This window comes from Pleurodeles waltl, chromosome 3_2 (assembly GCF_031143425.1).
Source record: "Pleurodeles waltl isolate 20211129_DDA chromosome 3_2, aPleWal1.hap1.20221129, whole genome shotgun sequence".
NCBI lineage: Eukaryota > Metazoa > Chordata > Amphibia > Caudata > Salamandridae > Pleurodeles > Pleurodeles waltl.
Genome location: NC_090441.1, coordinates 7,362,573 through 7,376,608, shown reverse-complemented (window position 1 = coordinate 7,376,608; position 14,036 = coordinate 7,362,573).

Sequence of the window (14,036 nt, the reverse complement as noted above, 5' to 3'; positions counted from 1 at the left end):
GGCCAAGCCCCGGGCGCACCAGCGCGTAGAGAGGCGGTCATCCACTCCCTTTATCTCTCCCCTCTATTGTGGTGTAGGAAATTGCTAGTCGTGTGTTTCTTTACTACCTCAGTCAGTGTGTTCTATTTGTAAATTGGTCGTCTTCGGGTCCCTATTTGGGAACCTTCCCCACTGGGTCAGCTTCCTAGAGTGTGCTATTCATCTCCTATTACAACTTCGGGGCCTGCTGCACTCTTACATAGACCATCCCAGCTTGACACCAGGTCTTCCCATTCTGGGGCGATAGGAACCTGTCGAATTCCCCTGGCCTCCTCCGCCCTCAGCTCAGCCCTAGACCATCTCAAAACATCACCTCTCCAGTCAGTCTGTGAGGGGCGGCCTGGGGCCTTCCAGCCCCTCGCGATTAATCTTTTATAAAGGGCTAGGGCCAGGTCCAGGAATCTCCCTCTCACCCTCCCTTGTAACGCAGCCGCCCTAAGACCCAGTAAGCACAGATCTGGTGTGGGCAACAGTTCTATCCCTAGTAACTGAGATAAGATAGTTGTCATCTCTCTCCAACCAAATTGAAGCTCCGGGCACCCCCACACCATATGATCAAAGTCTGCATATCCCCCCCGACATCTCGGACATGTCCCCGGGGTCCCCCCCGTATATACGGAATAGTCGGTGCGGCGTCAGGTATGCACCTTAACCGTGTGTTACGCGAAATCACCCAGGGGTAAGCCAATGCTTTGCTCCATTCTGAGTCAGACAATTCCCTCCCTATCGTGTTCCCCCACCTTTCTCTCAAGGAATGTAAAGGATCCAGCATGGCCTCCACCTTGGCCCGGTATATCCTGGCGACCATATGAGGCTCCGCCCCCGAAGTCAGCAGTAGGTGCAGCACCCCGTGTGTAGTGGGCTCTGCGTTTAACGTGTCCCAGTGGTCTTTCAGAGTGTGTATTAGCCTACCGAAGAGTAAAAACTGACCCCGGGGAACCCCCCCCAACAGTAAGTCAGCGAATCCCTTCAGCACCCCCTCCTCGAAGAGTCCTCCCACTGTCTCAATCCCCGCACCAGTCCAAGGACCAAGCCCCAGTTCTTCCGAGTCCTTCCCCCCGGGCTCCAACGCCAGCGCCACCTACGGTAGAGCTGGAGAATATGGCGGGCCCACTCCTACCCTTTTCGTACACCTTTTCCAGCATGCCAACGCGACCTTTATCATTATGCTGCCCTCAGGAAGGGCTATCTTCCTGCCTGCCATATGTGCCGCAATCCATGTCGTATCTATTACTCCCTGGGCAGTTCACAGGTCTAGGTGTCCTTTGCTCACCTGCCAACCGGACACCCACTGTAGTTGGGCTGCCAGGTAGCATGCCTCGAAGTCAGGGGCGCCCCGACCGCCCATACGGGATGGTCTACAGATGGTCGTCAAAGCAGTTTGTCTGCGTCTGTCGTCCCATTCTAGCTCCCTGAGCAATGTATTCAAGTCGCGAAACCATGCCGAGGGGATCAGCAATGGAAAGTTGGTGAAGTATTAGAGGAGTCGAGGAAGCATAATCATTTTGGCCAGTGCCACTCTGGCCATTATTGAAAGTTTTAGTGAGCGCCAAAACCCAACCGAGGACCGCAAGGATCTAAAAACGTTGCCAAGATTACCGTCTCTGAGGTCGCCCATCTCATGGAATATTTGAATGCCCAGGTACCTGAAGGTCCGCGGGGCCCAGCTCACGTCCATCGGAAACTCCCCCGGGCGCGCGGAACCCTGCGTCATGGGGAACACATATGTCTTGCCGCGGTTAAGGCATTGCCCTGACACCTCCCCAAAGTCCTCCAAAACCCCCAGGGACCAGGGGAGACCGCTAGCTCCGTCCCCAAGGTAGATCAGGATATCATCCGCATACAGGGAGACAACATGCTCGGTTGGCCCCCATTCAATCCCCTTGCCCACCCCCTCCCCCAGCAGCTGGGCCGCCAAAGGTTCAATCGCTAAGGCAAACAGCAGCGGGGACAGAGGGCACCCCTGTCGGGTTCCATAAAACACCGGGTATGCATCGGAGATTGTTCTGCCCGTCCTCACTATGGCCATTGGAGACGAATACAGCAGGTCCACCCATTTAACCCATTTCTCCCCAAGGCCCATTCTTAACATCGTTGCCCTCAGATAATCCCACCTAATCGAGTCGAAAACCTTCTCGAAATCCACCGCCAGCAAGACCCCGGCAGGTGGTTTCAATTCTCGGGCATGTACAGGATAGAGAAAAGACGCCTAAGGTTCAGGGAGGTGCTGCGTCCAGAGATAAAACCATTCTGGTCAGCATGTATCAATGTGGTCATGAGGGGGAGCAGTCGGTTGGCCATGATCTTGCTAAGGATCTTAAAGTCACTGTTTAGCATCGACAACGGACGGAATTCGGCCACCGACGCTTCCCTATTGTTGGTCTTGGGGAGTGGCACTACCAGCGCCTCACGCAGCAAGTTAGGCAGTTCTCCACTATTCCATGCCTCCACATACATATCCGCCAACCCGGGAACCAGTAGGGATTTATATTTTTTGTAAAAATCCATAGGAAGACTGTCCGTACCAGGGGTCTTCCCAGGGGCCAGCTGTGCTATTGCCTCATTTATTTATTCGGTAGTCACCGGCCCCCCAAGGCTGTCTCTATCTATCGGGTCTAGCATCGTTAAGGGGATCTGCATTAAGAAATTATCCAGAGTCCCTGTCTCCAGATTGCTGGGTCTTCTATACAGGTGCATATAATAATCCCTAAACGCGTCATTAATGGGGCCTGGGTTAAGTCTGCGGTTTCCCCCTCTGTCCAACACATTTGTGATGGGCTTGCTATCTCCACTCGGGCGCACCAGCCATGCTAATAGCTTACCCGATCTGCCCTCCTCTGATTATAGGGACGCTAGGTATCTTTGCATATCATGGCATCTGAGCCGCTCCTCTGCTTGGGAATGTTCTCTGCAGGCGCGGTCATATTGTTCATCGCCTTGTGTTGCTGGGCCCTGTCTCAGTTCCCCCTCGTGTATGACCTTCTCTAGGGTAATTAGTTCCCTCTCTAGTGTATGCCTCACTCCTGCCGATTGCCCAAGACAGAAACCCCTCGTCACCACCTTAAGCGTCTCCCATTCCACAGCCCTGGAAGAGGTGGATCCCTTGTTAGTCTCAATGTGTTCTGTCAGATGGCAATGCAGTGCCTCCCTGTACGCCTGATTCTCAAGTGCCGCAGGGGCCAATCTCCACGAAGGTATAGGGGGCCTGTCCTGCGGTACCCTCAATGTTAACAGTAGTGGATTATGATCTGATATTGTGCGGGCCAGGTAATAAGCGTGGATCACTCCTCGAGCCAGTCCCGCAGTGCAGACCACCCTATCATTTCTGGTATGCACCCGGTGTAGGCCCGAATAAAATGAGTAGTCCCTAACGTCCGGGTGTTGCATCCGCCAGACATCCACTAAACCCCGGGTGCCCATCCACTCAACCAGCCTTTGAGCTATCTTAATTGACGTCAGCCCTTGTAGCGGCGGGGTGGATCTGTCCATGTCTATATCCAAAATTGCGTTGAAGTCCCCTCCTATTAGTACTTCCCCAGTGCGTTGGCGGGTGAGGTGCCTTGATAGGCCTGTCATGAATGAGGCCTGATCCTGGTTCGGGGCATAGATGCAACTTAACACTAACGGGGTCCCATGTAGTTTCCCCTCCAATATCACAAACCTACCTTCTTTGTCTATGTTGGAAGAATCAATCGTTAGGGGGACACCCGCTCTAATCCAAATCAGTAGGCCTCTTGCATAAGCTGAATATTCTGTGGCAAACACCTGCCCCCTCCACCTGCGTCTTAATTTCTCTCCCTCCCCCGGTGCCAGATGGGTCTCCGTTAGCATTGCTATCTGCACTCTCCTTCTCTTTAGGTAGGACAGAATTCTATGTCTTTTGGCCGGAGTGCCCATTCCCCTGACATTCCAGGTTATGAAATTGTAGTCTGCCATTTTAATCCTGCAGCCTGGTAATAGCGGGCCTGGTGCACCCAGGGCACTGACCGAACCCCCGCATGTCCACACCCCTACAATGGTCGGACGTCTCAACCCACACTGCCGGCTGAACTCGTAACTGTAAACCCCAACTCCCCATCCCCAGGGCGCCTCCGGAACTGTAGGTGGCCCAGGATACTGTGCAACAGTGCAACTTGTTCAAAAACATAACTGCCGTATTCGCCAGCCAAGTCTGGCAGGCGAAAGTCAAGTCAAGGGGGGTGGCCAGGTCCGGAGGGGCCTCATGTGTCTCCAGGCACTGCTGCCGTTCTGGTCTATCCGAGTTCGTCGGCTGTTTGAGGTGTCACCCTCGGGGCACGAGCCAAGCTCCCCGAATCCCCGGCAGAGGACACCATTGTGTTGTCAGACTCCCCCTCAGAACCATCCTGGGGGGACACCTCTCCATCCACTCGGGCCGCCGCCTCGAGGGCTGCTCTCCTGCCCATTTCTCTCTGTGTTTGCGTTGGCGCCAGCTGTGGGCGATCCCTGGATCTCTTCCCCCTCGGGGCTCGGCGAGTCCTTCTCGTACCAGAGTTCTCACGCGCGGGCCATACTGTGTGGGACCCATGCCTCTCGAGCCACTCCCATGCCTCCTCTGGGGATTGGAAAAATGTGGACTTCCCATCCACGATCACTCTTAGTCTTGCTGGGAATAGTAGCGAGTACTGGATCCCTTCGTCTCGCAAGGCTCTTTTAATCGCTAAGAATGAGGCTCGTTTGTTTTGAACTTCTAGCGTAAAGTCTGGGAACAGTGTCACCTCTCCATTTGCCACTTTAAATGGGCCCATCTCTCTGGCTTTCTGTAGAATGATGTCACTGTCCCTGTAGTGTAGGAGCTTAGCGATTACTGCACGGGGCGGTCTGCCAGGGGCAAGAGGTCTCGACGGCACACGGTGCACTCGTTCCAGCGTGTAGAAAGGGGTCAGGCATCCCGGTGCGACCACCGTGCTGAGCCACCTCTCAAGGAATTCCACTGTGTTCGTCCCCTCGGTTCCCTCAGGGAGGCCCACCACGCGCACATTGTTCCTCCTGTTTCTTCCATCTGCATCTTCGGCCCGCTGTTCAAGTCTTGTCACTCTGCCAGCCAGAGAGGCTACCTCCGCCGTCGTGTTTTTCTGTCTTGGCACGATGTCTGCCAACGAGGCTTCCGTTGCTTTGACTCTGTCCACCAGCTTATGATGATCAGCCATCAGGAGACCCACCTCAATCGCCACTTGGTTTATGTCGCGCTGCAATGTCGACTTTGTGTCCTCTATTGCCCCAAGTATCTTGTCTAGGGTGTCTTGTACTTTGGTTTGTGACTGGTTCTGAGAGTCTGCCTCATCGCCCCCAGGAGGTGCCACGTGGTCCATGGCTCTGTTCTTGTGACGGCCCTTGGGGGGCATCGGTCAGGCAAGGGGGTATACCCCGGCGGGCGTGGCAAGAGGCCCGGGCGTCTTCGTATGTTCTGCTTCTGGTTTTGTCCCCCCGCTTTGGTCTCCGAAGGTTTAGCTTCTGCTCACGGACAGCCCTGGGCCGGGCTCCAAGTGCCCCGCAGGCAGACTCCGGCGTCCAGACGCAAGGGCAGTGGGCTCCACGCTAGTCTACCGTGGCCAGATGCCACCCGCTTCGACGCTGGGTCCCTCGCTCATTACTCTTCCCGGGTCTTTCCTCAGCGATCAGGATCGGGCATACACATCAACCGCTGCTCGGCCGTCTCCCCATGCGGGGCATTCACCTACTCCCCAGCGCTTCGTCCGCTGCTGCAGTCTCTCCCTAGTTCACGCCCAGTGGCCCCATTCAGGGGTCGATGGTGCTCCCTGTGAGAGCCGGGGGGCCGCAGGTCCAATTCGGTTCTCCAGCGCCCCGCCCGGGCCCGTTATATCCCATTCAAATCGGGCCTGGGAGACCAGGGCCGTGTCCGCCTCACTGACTCCAATTGGGCTTTGTCCGTTGGGGCGGGGACCCTCCAGGGCCCCCAGCCCTCGCCAGGTACCTCGAGGGTCCACACCCCGGCTAACGGGCCCAGGCGCGGCCGCCGTCGCACGCGGGCCGCCCACTCTGTTCCCAGAGCGGCCTGCCACCTCACGCAAGGCCGCGGCTTCCAGAAAGAGGAGGGGCCACAAGCCTCCTCTCGCGCCGGGCGGCCCGCCTCCGTCCCTCGCTCACCTCGGTCCGCGGCAGAGGCTCGGCCGCGCCAGCAACCCGTCCGCGATCCAACGCTCGTGCTCCGATGAGGAATGGCCCGGGCTGGCACGTTCTACAGGATTTTTGCCGCCGGCCCCTCCGGAGCTAAGGAATTAGACGTGTGCCATGATCGGCACCTTGGCCACGCCCCCAACAACCTGTATGTCTATAAGACTAAAAAAGGTTCTGAAATAGGGAGTGAGGGGTTTGGGAAAGGGAGGGCATGAGTGAGAATGACTTAGTGAGTGAGTGTGAACACAAATGATATCAATTCAGAGGGAGTGAGTGAAAGAGAGTCTGAGTGAGGGAGAAGGTGTATGCCAGAGAGGGCAACTTAGGAAGTGAATGAGAAACTGAATGAGGGGTAGTGAGTAAAGAATGAGAAGGAGTGACTAAGAGAGAGTAAGAACAAGTATGGCAGCCAGTGAGTAAAAGGCTGGGTGAGTGATAATGAGGGAGTGAGTTAGAGCGGGTTAGTGCATGAGTGTGAAAGTTATCAGAGAGAATGAGTCAGAGACAGTGATTGAACATGTATGAGGTTGTGAGGGCAACAGAGTACATGAGAGACCGGAAGAGTGTGAAAGCGAGTAAAAGACTGAGTGAAAGGGAGTGAGTAAATGGTGAGTGAAAGAGAGCAAGAAAAAGTAAGGGAAATGGTGAATCAAATGAAGAGTGGGAGAAAATGAGAGAGTGTAACCTTTTCCAAAGCTAAAGTGGTTAATTGTGCTGATTGAGACAAAATTATAATAAAGATCTGTGTATAGCCCCAGTGGCTTTCTTCTTTCAACTGATTCCAGAGTGGAAACTGTGAGACAATAAATGTTTACTAAAAGCAGTCACTCTGTACAGTAGTAATAAAAAGGAATTTGATGTGGTACTATAATAATAAATGAGTGAAAGTGTGTGTGTATTACACAATAACATGTTGTATTAACCCCACACACACACACACTGCAATTTCAATAGGGAAAATTGAACAGCAATATGGAGCAAATGGCTGAACAGAACTACACCACATTTGGCACAAAGCTATTTTCGTACTTAGAAAACATGTGCTTTGTAATTTGGTGTAAATCTGTTCAGTCATTTTAGATAAGCTAAGGTAAAAATTAGCAACATCTGTTGCCTCAGGAGCTCCATGGGACAATCAGTGATTACTGCAGTGTGTAAGGGCACTGAAGGGTATGCACTGCAGTGATTTTTAAACAGGGCAGAAATAGGAAGCAGTCACTCTATGTTTGTTTCAAAACCACTGCAGAATAAACTTTAATCTTCAGTGGTTTTAAATATAGAGAGACTGACCCCTTTTCCAGCACTGTGTAAAAATAATTGCACAGCACAGCAGTGCATACCCCTCAGCACCCTTACATAATCTCCAGTGATAACTGCAGAGTATGTAAAGGCACCAAGGGGTATGCATTGCAGAGTGATATGCACGGGTTTCTAAAGTTTAGAAACCACTGAATGACACTCAGCTTCACTGCCCTCACATACTCTGCAGTACTCACTGTAGAGTATGGAAGGGCACCGAGTGTTGTTTGGCTGCGTTATTTTCTAAGCACAAAATGCATTTTTGCATCCTTTTTTAGATGCAAAGGTGCATTTTTTTAGAAGAAACTAGCAAAACATGCTCACTCCACCACGACCGGGGTCCATATTGTGGGTCATATTTATTAGAGCCTTGCGTCACGTTTGCACCACACAAAGTGGTACATGCATGATGCAAGGGTCTCAGTCAGATTTATGAGGCCACACAAAGCCACTTTCCGTGACTTTGAGTAACAAGTCATTGTGTTGCACTACTCAGCCTGAGGTAGGCATTCCATGGGGATTGTGGTGGGTGTTACCACGCAACTCCTATGGATTTTGATGCATCCCCAGATTCACAAGCCCTTCTAAACCTCGGGATCTGCCTACATTTTACGCCTCCCCAGGAGAGGTGCAACGAGGAGAAAGCTCTTTATTTCTCCTTGTTTTTTCCTCTTTCTATGTGTGCTGCAGAACGCAGCAACATAGAAAGAGGAAAATGTCTCACCTATAACTCGTGCCCTAAGATAACTATAACTCGCGCCCTCATCATGCACTGCTAATTACCCGAGATATTACATCACTCATGACATCTTCTTTACCATTATTGATAATATCACTGTTACATTTGCAGTAAAATTATTGATGAGAAAAACTGTACATAGTGAGGACGCAAGGTATAGTGACCTTAGGGTATGAGTTATAGTTACTTGAAATAACTAATTATAACAGCTTAATTTCTATGGCTTTGTGCGTTTAAAATCTGGACAAAAATATAACGTTCCTATAACCTTTGCTATTTTAGTGCATTTCAAAGGTTTTTTAAAATTCTATTTCCTAACTATAACATCCCTGTAACCTTTTGTTTTTTTCAGTAAATATATAGGTGCTTATGGTTAAGACCTAGTTTTCATAGAAAAGGCATTTTTTTGTTTTGTCAATAACTTTGCCGCCTTTTGAAATATCTCCCTGAACTTTTCAAAGCTAATACGACAGTTGGTTCAGCTGCTTTTCTTGAAAGCTTTGGTGTGATCTGTCAAGAGGACGCTAAGAAAAAGGGGGGGGTCTGAAAACATGTTTCCCCCATGCATTTTCCCCTAGGGATTTTGAACACAACCACATCTCACACCGCTGGACAGAATTAAACTAAATTTGGCAGAAAGCTAGCTCTTGGTCTAAAATGTGTGCTTTTTGTGATTTGGTGTAAATCCGTGTAGTAGTTTTACAGATTTTAAAGGGGAAAGGAACCTAGATATCTAGGAACGCTGATCCTATGCAGACCCACGTGGCGTATTTGCGAATCCATGTGCCAAGGTACGATCCTGATTGGCTGGTCGCAATCTGAGAGAAAAGTTGCAGTTGTCATTTTGTTTATTGGTACAGTGCGTTGGGAAAAAAATAACTGAGAAAAGTGAGATTAGGGGTAAGGATAGAGGTATCCTGACGCCATAGGATAAATGGAGGGGTCCCTGATGGTCCCCCGATGGGCACAAAATTGCCCAGTTTGTGGATGTGCTGAGGGGCTCATCGCAACCCTCTGTGTAATTCTGTGACAGAACTGCAAATCGTTACATGACATAACTATAACTATAACAGCTGAATTTCTATGGTTTTGAATGAGTAAATTCAGAACCTAACTATAACGTCCCTGTAACTGTTGTTGCTTTTCAGTGAATTCCTATGGTTTTTTAATGTAAAGTAATTGTAATTACTATACGTTATTCCAACCCCCACTGAGCGGCAGGGGTTGATCACAGGCCCTGACCTTGCAGCCAGGCCTTGCAACCAAGCCCTTATAACTACCCAATCCTGTGCCACGCATGCCCTTGGCCGTGCGCAGTGCAGGTTGGCCACAGGGCTTGTCTCTGTCAGTGGATGTGTGAGTTAGTGCACGAGGGTCTGAGTAGGGCTCAAAGTGGGTGTGTGAGTCTATGAGTGGGTCAGAGTGGGTGCATGAGTGTCTGAGTGTGTGTGTGAGTAGACGCCTGAGCCACTGAGTGCATGTATGAGTGAATTAATTAGTGTATGAATAAGCCTGTGTTTTTTTCTTCCATAATCGTGAATATTTTCCAAATAGATTGTGAAAATTCCTGAAAATTTGTGACATTTCATGAATATTGCACGCCGTGAACCAACATTATATTAAACTTATAATTTGGCCCTAAAACACACCTATATCACACCCCTGGAGTCAGGGTACCTTCACCCTGACCCCTTATGCCACTTTCAATTTATATTTTCACCCCTAGGGACTGTGTCCCGTGAAATAAAATTGTGGTCACAGCTTTCTAGTCAGGTTGCAGTCAGCCAATTGCAACGCTACTTTTCACATGCGTATTCGTGAACATTAGCTAATTTCACGATCAATCGCAGCCAGAAATATACAGATTAATTTGCCCTTAAATATCTCATAAACTGCCGAACTGGTTTACATCAAATAACAAAAAGCACAATCTGTGTACCAGCAGCTGGCTTTCTGCCAAATTTGGTGCAACTCCGTCCAGTGGTTCGGGCTGTAGACGTGTTGACAGGTCCTATGACAGGCCCTTTAGGAATTAACATGGGAAACGCAAGTTTTTTTAGCCCCCTTTTTCTTGGCCCCCGCTTGATGGATCACCCCAAAACTTCCCGTGCACGAGAATCACTGGGTCACCTTTTTTGGAAAATTTTGTGAGGCTTCGTCAAACGGTGCCAAAGACATAGGGAAGTCAAAAAACACTATTTCTATGGAAACATGGTCCTGACTATAACTACCTACTGTTTATATATATATGTTTATATATCGCTCACTCCGACAGCAATTTGATTATATTTAATTACCACATGATGCATTTCAGCCGTCACAGGAGCTTTGTTCACATAACCAGCATTTGTCTAAGACAGTGTTTAAACACCCCAAGAGGTCATCAACATCAGCGATGCCCAACGCCAAAACTTAGTGAAAGGAAAAGAGAGAAAACAAAGATAACATATCTTTGTGGATGGTCAGCACCATACTGTCCTGTTCAATCTACAGTATTGGACATGGTGAAATACAATACAGACTCAAATTTGGATATAAATAATAGAAATACATTCAGAGAAACAACTATTGCGTAACTACTGAACAATCCTACTCATAACCCTCTATTGGACATAAGTGTATTAGAAAAGATTACTCAGGGGAGTAATTGCCAGTTTTCCTGAAATACTGTTTTGCTTGCCTAGATACCCCAGTGGTACACGCATAAAGAACAGAACACGAAGTCCCAGGATGTTAATAGAAACCTAACTGAACAGGCCATTTAAACAATAAAAACACTCTCTTTTTTATCAGCACATATGATGCTCCCCCCATATCTCACTGGACAAGGACATTCAAGTATACATATTGGGACATTCAAGTACACATACTGCGTGCTGTATCTAAGAAATTTTTGATAGGACGCATATAATTGCTTACAGTTACAAATTATTTTTTTCATGTGACTATATTTACATACATTGCAGCATCGACACAGAAAAAAGCCTTGTAACCAAAATTTAGACTCTCCTTTCAGAGAGTAATGTCACCATGTACCAATGTATCTCTCAAAGATTTTGCTTTCTGATATGTGATACGAGGTTTTGATGTTGTTTTGTTGCCAATAATGTAATCACTTTTAATAATCCCACAATGCTTGTTCAAAATTTGGCGTACCTCTTTGTGACTGTTGTTACATGTAAGAATCAGCCTAAGTGTGAGGCAATCCTTTGTGTTTGGGGTGTTCGTAAAGAGAATCTGATTGCGTATTAAACCCTCCACCTTCTTACCGGCCTTTCCGAGAACCCAATTTGGATACCCTCTTTCTTTGAACCCTTGTATCATCACTCTGTATTCATTATTGAAAGCAACCTCAGTGCTGCAATTCCTTTTGGCCCTCAGCAGCTCACCATATGGTATACCCCATGTCAGATTTTCTGTGTGACCACTGAGGGCATGCAAAAGGCTATTGCCTGCGGTAGGTTTTCTAAAGAGGCGTGTTTGCGACACACACTGCTGTACTTCTATTGTCACATCCAGGAACTCAATACTGCTTCTCCCTTGTGGTCAAAGTGAAGCTCAAATTGTACAGATTGTTATTTAAAATATTCACAAATTTAGAAATGTACTCAACAGAACCTTTTCATATAATGAAGAGGTTGTCAATCAACCTTGGCCACAATACTACTTTGTCACAATACATATTCACTGTGTTGTAACTGAACACCAGCTCTTCCCACCAGCCTAGGAAAAGATTTGCAAAGCTGGGGCGGAGCAGGTGGCCATCGCTGTCCTGAGGAACTGTCTATACAATATGCCCTTTGTAGAAAGATATTGTTTTGGAGACACATTTTTATCATTTGTACAATCATTTCAATGTGGTCCAGAATTCTGATGGGCCTAGCTCTTAAGAAGTGGTATAATGCTATGATACCTGCATCATGTTCCATGATTGTATAGAGGGATTTCATATCAAGAGTAGCCAATAAGAAGTCATCTTCCCAACTTGTCCCTGAGATTTTCCCAGGAAAATCCTTGTTATCTCTCACGTAGGAGGGAAGGCTGGTAACAAATTCCCTAAGAACCATATGAACATATTCCGAAGCATTTTCAAACATACTTTCCTTGGAAGATACAATAGGTTTACCCAGGAGATTAAGGCTATCCTTAAGTATCTTTGGTAGAAATTGAAAGATAGATCATTTAGGAAATTCCTTTTTCAAAAAGCAGTATTCTACCCATTCGAGAAGCCCTTTTTAATGCCATGTACTGAGCCTATCCCACAAGGTAAAAATACTGTTGATAAAAGCCTCCCTGTCTGTGACTCGTAAGATTTCCTATTATCCAATTATCTCATGGCATCTGCTATAGGCATGTCTCTATTGAGGATAGCTATGTTACCCACCCCTTATCCGCTGGACGGGTGATAATATTATCATCACCAGCTAGAGATTCAAGAGCTAGCATTTGTTCTACTGAGATGTTATATCTAACCATCTTCTGCTTCTTGTTCCTCAATCACTTAAAATCCTGAATAACAACATCATGAAAAGAATCTATGTTGTCATAAGGCATACCAGGTAAAAACGTAGAAGGAGGTTTACAGCCACTCTGGAAGGAGTCCTTGGGTATTATACCCAGGTTGTCAAGCAGTATATGGGGATCCCTAGGGGTCACCTCTTCCCCTTATAGTTCATGTCAATGTCTCTAAATCATTGATAGTAATATTATCAAAAGACATATCCCACATGGTCTGGTCCCAGAAGTCTTGAGATTATTCCTTACATGATGCTATTTTGCCAGTGTGAGTTTCCTTATAAATGTTAATAAATCTACTCTGGCCCACACATAGTCAAAGTTATTTAAAGGACAAAAGGTTAAACCAAGACATAAAAGTTGTTTCTCTGAATCCGCTAGTGCTCTACCCCATTAATTAATCATAGTCTTGTTTACCATTTCATGGTCCATTATGAATCTGTTGTTGGACTTGTCATTGTTCCCATGCATCCTTGTTGATCTGTTACATTTTATTTTTTTCCTCTGGTGGATCCTCTGCCTCCTCTGCCGGCTCCTCCCCAACCACTTCCTCTTCCCCTGCCTCTGACTGAAGTGCCCCTGCCTTTCCTTCCTCCTGTTTTTTCCTTCACAATTTGGCGACTCCTTCTGAGGACCCGATATTGTTCTAAAAAAGTTGTGTTCTTCACACTTTGCTCGCTTCCAGAGATATTGCTATCAATAGATGCAGAGGTATCAGTGTCATTGCCAGTAACTGCACTTCTCTCGCAGGTGTTATTCTGTATCCGTCCTCATGTTCTCACTTTATTGTTGTTGAATTCATTGTCAAATTTTTGACCGAAAGTTAGTATTCTACCAGTTTCATAATCTTCCAGGCCATGCTGCCATTTGTTTTGTTTCCTTATTTTGATGTTTTCCTCATGTTTCTTAAGGTGTGTGGTCATCTCAGTCATAATCTTCATCAGATTATTTTTATCAGTACATAGGGCTAGTTCTGTTTCCAGAGTCTCATTCTCCTTGAATAGGATTTCTCTGTCTAGCCAAGCATATTTGATAAAAATATCCAACATCCTCCATGAACTAGCTGAGGCATTCTCTGCCATTTCCTTGAGCATTTTAGGATTTAGTGGCTAGTAGGATAGAACAATGTATATTCTCAACCTCCTTGGTACTATACCGTGATCCATGTAGCTTTGTAAGGACGTTGCATCCCACCATTTGAAGCTTTCAGATCTGCACAATTTTTCCAGTTTTCTTAATTTCTGTTTGAAAGTTTCTGTAGATTCATTGACTTTAGAAAAATACTCCA